Raw genomic sequence first — 7,614 nt, 5'->3', positions numbered from 1 at the left:
TCTAGAATAAGTCGAAGAACGCAACGTTTTATCGAAGAACGAAATTAATAAAGTAATATGTAATATGCGTTAAAATACGATTTTTATTTCGAATGAAACAGCCTTAAGCAGAATAAGGAGTTAAATCGCCTCTAACGATTGTCTCGTATCCACCGTATAACTCGTGATTTAACCGTGGATAATGTAAAACTAAAGCGAAATCCAAGCAGAAGTTATTTCTAGAAGATGATCGCGTCGTACAGTGCGGCATTTGAATGAGAATTCGGGGCAAAAATCAAAATTCACTGGACAGACTCGGAGTGCACGGTCTCCCGTCTTACAGTGCGGCATTTGAACGAGGATTCCGGACAAAGATCGAGAAATGCATATAATGCGCAGTTTCTCGAAACTTGATATCAAGAGATAGGACGCGAGTAGAAGTCTATTTATCGAATCTTTGTTAGCATTTTCCCTACTCCCTGGCTCGACTGAAATATCTCGAGTATTCATTTCTTCGTGCAAGCACACACGATGGCGTTTGAATAAACAGTGCCGATATCGGGAACGATCTTTCCATCTTTTCGTAACTGCCATGCGAAATTACTTAGTCGCGATTACGAATAGATTTGATTAAAACAAAGAAAAATAAAGGATATAAGGAAATAAAGCGTAGCAGTTTTTGTAGCAGAAAATAGATTATACAGCAGCGTAATACGAAATGCCTCTTTGACACAGAAGAATCAGAATTACAGGACGGTGCGAACCCTTTCTTTTAAATTGCTCTTTGAAGAAAGAAAGACACATCTAAATTGGAAATTACAATTATACGTCTCTTTATTCGGAATCTCCATATTTGAGGCGTAACAGGTACTGTTTGATCGGAATTAATAAACAAGGAATTATCGTTTACATTTATATTACTTACAACTCGATAATAAGATCAAAATCGAGCAATGATTATTTCGATTTTTGTCCACTGCATGCCGTGCTGTGACGTTGGCCCGTTGGATCAACTTCGAGTCTCGACTTATCAGACGCTCGTCTCATCTTCCTACGTAATCAGAAAATAAAATCCATCGTCGAGATGGTCCAAATTCGCGTTCCTTTGCTTCTCTTTTCTCGTCGTGTTTTCCCTTTTATTAAATTGATTGCAGCCCGGCTGCTGGAATAAAATTAGCCGTAGTGTATCGCGATTAAAGTTTCCCTGGTAAATCAAACGAACGGCCTGATCCACCGAGGAAGAGTAGAAGGGTTGGAATCCGGCGAGGTTGTCGGCAGGAGTATCGAGATCCCGCGATTGTTTCGCCCGGAGGAGAGCGTTGCAAATATAGGAAACTTGGTGGATGCATCGATGTCGTCTGTAATTTACGTGCAATGCGAAAACTTCTGCAGTCACCGTTATTTCCACCCTTCCTACGGTGCCTCGCCTGCAGGCCACCCTCTATCTCGCTACTCGTTTCTCCCCTCCTGCTGTACCATTCCGTTTCCCCTTGTGCTCTTGCGTTCTCTTGCTTCCCTGCGTTCTCTCAATCTCTCCTCTCCTCCCAGGGTTCCGCTGCTCAGTTCCACTGGGAGAAAGTCGTCGATTTGAGAGAGAAAGAAAGAAAGAGAGAGAGAGAGAGAGAGAGAGAGAGAGAAAGGGAGAGAGAAACTAAGAGGGTTGAGGGGGTGCAGTGGAAAAGCGGCACGATGACGTGTCTCTATATTAAGATCTTGAAAATGTGATTGCTTAAGCTGGACGGTCGTTTCTCTTTTCTCCATTTCCAACGTTCCCAGGTTTCTCCTTCTGTGTAGGTGTATACAGTCGGGCGCAAGAATAAGCGGCCAGATAGTGGAAATAGGCATCGATTAATTGAAATGAAATGCGGCTTGTTTAAAGAAAAATGTAAATACTAATTTCGATTATTTTTTTACTGAATAATCTAATGGATTGGAGCAATAAGTTGGCTCGCTTTCCATTAATGTACACATTCAAAGGGAATGTTTTAAGTAGACTGCAGTTTTTTATGCAAATTCACGTTCTTGGGAATATAATTAAAAAAGTAGAAACTCGGTAGGAAATTGTTTTAGTCCCCGGCAAGTACCACAAAAAGCAAATTATAATTTGAATATCTTATACGTTTTCGTACATCATATTATGTACATTCTAGTGCAATTTTCTGGCTTCAAATTTTTTACAAATGCATAGAAATTCCCAGTCCGGTTACAAGAATAGTTTAGAAAATGTGAATGCGTCTGAATTTATAAACAAACCGCCTAAATATATTAGATTGTCTCGAAAGTTTCTTTGAAATATATGGTATATATAAATGGATCGTACATAATTCAATAAAACAACCTTCGGAACATCTTGAGTTCATCGAGAAGAAAATTATATAATAATTTAATGCTTTTTTGGTTTTTCGTTTCAATCAAGAATTGCGAGGTGGATCTTTCACGCCGATTGAAAACTGCAGCCCATGAAATGGGCTTAGAAATCTGTTATAATTTTTTCTTTTCACTTTAAAAAAATTTTGTTGTATTCGTTAAATATATATAAAACCATACCTCATAATTCAATAACTTTATTTCCTTCTTGTCCTTCTAAAAAACAATCACAAAAAGACGCTGTTTCAGAGCATTCTAATTCAGGAGATCTCCTTAACGCGTTATTCGTAGCTTTCTTAAGTAGATTTTGTACGAAAGTAAATAATAGCATCTCACACGCTCTTTCGAGTAAACGCGAATAAACTTATCACTCGATAAATTAAACTCGAGTATATAACGCCAGTACCACTAGTTCGATTAAACTTCGTTGAAACCTAGTTCCACTACCACCTGTTCTTTTGTTTTTGCACCTGACTGTATATACGTGTATCGGACGATAAGTCAGGAGACTCGAGTAAGAAAACGGTTAACCAGTGAGCGGTTCAAGTCCTTTGAACTCTGTTTCTTTCTTTCTTTCCTCTCGATTCCCATAATCGTTGCACAGACTAGCGAGATGTCCCCTTAATGAAATGAAGCCTGTAATGAAAGGGGAGCACGGTAGCGTGAATAAGCGCGACTCCTGCAGAGCCACGTGCGTGGCCACGAAGAATATTCGCGGTAATTGCGTTCCGGAAAACGACGCGAGCCAACCAGCGATTCAGCCGATCCACGTATTTAAAAACAGCTTTAGCCTGACTCCTGTAATTACTGGAATGCGTTTCAGCCTTGTTTCCTTAGCGATTTAGTGGCTGCGTCTGACGTCGCGAGCGTTGCCCGTGAAAACGTTCCCGACACCTTGTGGTAGTTCGTTTCTAATTAACACTGGCTTTTGCATATTGACGAATGTTTGACGACTGATAAATCTTTTGGGAAATTTTACCTGTAGCGAGAAACTGATCGAGGAATATTTAAGCTTCTTTTCCTCCTTTTCAATTATTGCTCAAAGATGTTCGGTTGTAACCATTTGCTTACGAATACGGTGAATTTTGATTGAAACGTTACAATTTTTTAATTCTTCGGAAATCACTGTATGATAATAATAATTATCGACCAGACGAAATATTTAATTTTTGTTCGCGTTCAGTATTTTACAGTTTAGATTTATAGAAAATGTTTCTTCTACAAAATCTACGTAGTTTTACCTAGTCGAGGAAAATCTCTAAATCGAATACCTTTTCTTTCTTTCAATTAATTTTCTTATATTCCATCTTATATGCCGTGTTCTTTTTTTTATGCCTTGTACTGCCAAAATCGACAGAACGATAATACCAATCGTCCATGTCGTGAACTATTACTGTCAGTTTAATCTACGACCCTTAAGAGATCGTTTCAAGCTTCTCTTTATTCCCCATCTCTATTGTTTCAATTATTGCCCTACAATTTGATCGCAATTCCATTTGCGCTTTAATTCGACTTCGCATCGACCGAAACTAACGACTTGGCTCGTAACAAATGGCGAAGAGAAATAAAAACATGTTGATAAATAAACAATGCGTTCCGAAAAATCGAAGACGAAGCGGAAAATTACCTCGCAACGAGACTGAAAATTAGATGGAAGATCTTATTTGTACGATGTTTGAAAATCCAGAAGAAAGAAGAAAGTTTCTTGTCTTTGAATTTGTCCTTCGAAGTGATCATCGTGTACTGACCAATGAAATACAGCGTTCCAGTTAAGTCGTTGCTAAAGATGACTATAGCCGCTCAATGTCGAGCACTTGGTTGCATTAAAAGTCACTATTTATAGTCGCTAGGCGCTTCTTATGTCCCACAGGTGATTATGGCCATTCTTTCAAATGTCACGTAAATAACTGTACGTAATTGAGCGTACTATAACTTTCTACTCCGCTGACCGACATTTTTTTTTCCTTTTATACAATTCGTGTATCTTATTTACGAGATTCGTTCGATCGTTTTAACAGGCTACGTACGTAAATAAAATAATAAAACTGCATGACAATATTTACTAAAATAGCGTGTCGTTTATCGAAAACAAACTGTACAACGACAGTTCAGATTAATATGGCGAAATTTAGATTCGTGAAATTGATTTGTAAAATCCTACTTACTTTATTATCAGACTTGTTACTGACATACGAGAAACATTTATCAACATTGAACATTTCCGACTCGTGAAATTTCTCTAATAATATTAGTCGGTTTATATTCAACGGATGAATCAGAATCTCAATTCCACCATCTTATTCTGCCGAGTTTTTAAACAACATATCGTTATTTCTTATAGGATGCGCTGCTATACAATTGTTCAAAATGTTATATTTTATGGTGTATGTGAAGCGAAATATAAATTTTAAGAAAATTTCAAAAGCGTAACACGGTAGAAAGCTGGAAGTTTGTCCGGTGCCGACGCCAAAGAAAATAGAAAAAGTAAATAAATAAATAAATAAATAAATAAATATATTCAACAGAAATTGGAGGATATAGAATTAAACGAACCGCTCTGTATCCTTGCAACAGAGGATCGCTTTTAACTATAAATCATGGAATTTTTGCCCGTCCCCACGCCGGGATTATTCGAACGATCTTGTGTCAATGTTTAAGATTTACCGTGCGCTTGGTGTTTACAGAGTCCAAGGAATCTAGTCTCGTTGATAGAAGAGCAAACTGGGATTCTAGTTGATGCCAGGCTAGAGCGAACCTAAAGTGTTTCTTCAAATTCGCCTGCGATCGTTCCGAGCCGCGTGTCCGCGCTTTATGCATGCGAAGTTTGCTGTCACGAAGGACGCTATAAATTTTCGAGCAGCCATTATGCACTTCCGTTGGCAACGCGTCGAAATGTCAACCATTTTTCCACCACCGCGCATCTATTGTTGCACACTGAATCGATAAACATTCGAAGATCTCGTCTTTTCACTTCGTTTTTCGTCGACTGAATATTATTAAACGTTTAAAGCACTAACTGTCTCGATCTTTGATACTCTTTGAAAGAAAAATATGGTCTCTCACTTGGTGCACGAAAGATATTTTACACCGTAGACGATACAAATTTGAGAATTAATTCACTGTACACAATTGTATTTCATTATATGCTAGCAGAATATTATTTCCATTAGGTCGTCCGAGAAGTTTCTTTCGTTTTATAAGGAATTAATGGACGCGCAACATTTTTCGTTTTATATTATTTTAACGAATCACGTGTTGAGAATTTTGGATCTTAATAGCCGAAATAATGGTATAGGAACGCTAAATTTACACTTAGAATTCATATTAGAATAGTTAGATATTTATTTGATAAGCGATTTCAAAGATACTCATCGATACACACTTGCACTCTCAGCTTCTTCCATACCAGACCGTTAACCGACTGAACAGTTTACATTCGTTTGTTTTCGAGACGCCGCGCACACACATACTTCCACACACTGATATTCACATACAAGTATCACTGCTACGCAACTAACCTAGTCTGGCACATAAAATTATACATATCTCAATATCACGTATGATCTGTGGCGGCACTCGACCACGGAAATTTCCAACGGTTTCGCGACACAAAGCGCTGTACCTTCGAACCGTAAGGCCGACAGACCTGATGTACCATCGATATCTCTACGGTTTCGCCGAATATTCGAAAGAATGCATACGCGGCAACCATCGCGGACTTCTAATAAACGCGCGCGTAGTGGGGATATCGAGGGGCAACAAAGGAAAGGATCTGTTTGGTTTTGAACCAAAACATTCATTCTGCCCCGAGCTGCGAAGTGCGAGAGGTTAAGCGAAGCCAATACAATCAGAGAAACGGGTTATTGACTGTTAATAGTTCGGTGTTAATCGTTATTTGTTATTAATCGTTGTTAATCGTTATTCGTGGTTGATCGTTATTTCTTGTTAATCGTTAAGAGTTTAATAAACGTTATTGTTGAAAATCAAGAGTATTTCTTGCGGGCAGCTTCACCGACGATCGCCTCATCTTTAGTTGGGAAATTTATTGCTAACAACGTTCTTCGACGGTAAGTTTAAGTGGTTTCTTTCATAATGATCGGTTTCTTACGAAAATAGCTGCAACTTCTTATACCTACGGTGTGTTCCATCGCAAACTCACCGAAGGATCTTATCCAAGTTTTTTAACGAATCACCAAAAACTGAAGCCTGAAACAGGACTTACGCAGAGTGTAATATATCGGTTACTTAAATCAGCACATTTCGGGTACCAGAACTGGTGATCGCAATAAACGACAAGTTTCGCTCAACGCATTTCTTAGTCGCACGGTAAACGGATCGCGTGAAAGAGTATCGACGATCGATGGATCAACGAGACATCGATTCGCTTTAATTGGCGCACGCTAAACACGGCGACGCAGGTTCTCGTGGCGTAACGCGAGATTCACGCGTTTCGAGAATTCCGCATGGCCGAGTCCATAATTCAGCTCAGTTGTCTCATTATCCACGCTTTGTGGCTCGGATTGCTTGCATTTTTCAGAGCGTCCATTAATTTCGACGCACGGTGACATTTAAAAAAGAACTTGCAATTACCAAATACCCGGATACTTTGTAAATAAACTGTCCGTTAATTTAATTCTATAATTGAAACGCCTTATAATTTGCATCTGTTGTTTGCTCGCGAAATTACCGTCCAGTTTCAAACCGGATAAAGTTCGCCCTTAAAATAACGATCCTACTTTTCGTTTGTCTACGTTCTCTTCTTTTTCTTTTTCTTTTTCTTTTTTTTTTCAATCTACGACTTTATTATACACGTGAGCGCATTATACAGGGGCCTGTACATGGAAAGTTTGAATTTCAAGCCTCGATGGTAATTAACTCTATAACCCAGAGGTTTCACCCTTAAAACAACGGGTTGTAATTGGCTGTAAAATCTATATCGCGTATAGAGGCCAGTGACACGCGAAGAAATGAGAATCTATATCAGGTATGCAGGGCAACGGTACGAAGAAAGGAGAATTCATACCAAGTATAGAGCGGCCGGTATTGTGGGATTAAAGGCGACAGAACGATGCACAAACACGATCAACGTAAGAGTATTGCTGGCAACCGTTCGCTTTTTCAATGTTACGTAGAAATAAATTACCGGATATTACGATACATGCGGAATTCCCTGTCGAAAATTGGTTATCGATAGATCGCCAAATAAAAAATTGAAAGCAGTGATAATACTATATCGTACTGCTTACAAGTCTCTAGATAGACTCGCGC

The 7,614-nt window shown here is 38.8% G+C and overlaps 1 long non-coding RNA gene across 1 annotated transcript; it reads right to left on the bottom strand.

Moving 5' to 3' along the window:
• Positions 1–795: 795 nt before the first annotated feature.
• LOC126928858 (uncharacterized) lies at positions 796–6,037 on the bottom strand. Its single transcript, XR_007716968.1, has 2 exons — positions 5,011–6,037; positions 796–1,547 (listed from the first exon to the last, which is right to left on the bottom strand). It is a non-coding gene; the product is annotated as an uncharacterized LOC126928858 (long non-coding RNA).
• Positions 6,038–7,614: the final 1,577 nt, after the last annotated feature.

The sequence above is a fragment of the Bombus affinis genome, chromosome 2 (genome assembly GCF_024516045.1).
Source record: "Bombus affinis isolate iyBomAffi1 chromosome 2, iyBomAffi1.2, whole genome shotgun sequence".
Taxonomy (NCBI): Eukaryota; Metazoa; Arthropoda; class Insecta; order Hymenoptera; family Apidae; genus Bombus; species Bombus affinis.
The sequence above is the reverse complement of the archived record's forward strand: the minus strand, read 5'-3'. Positions and strand labels throughout refer to the sequence as shown.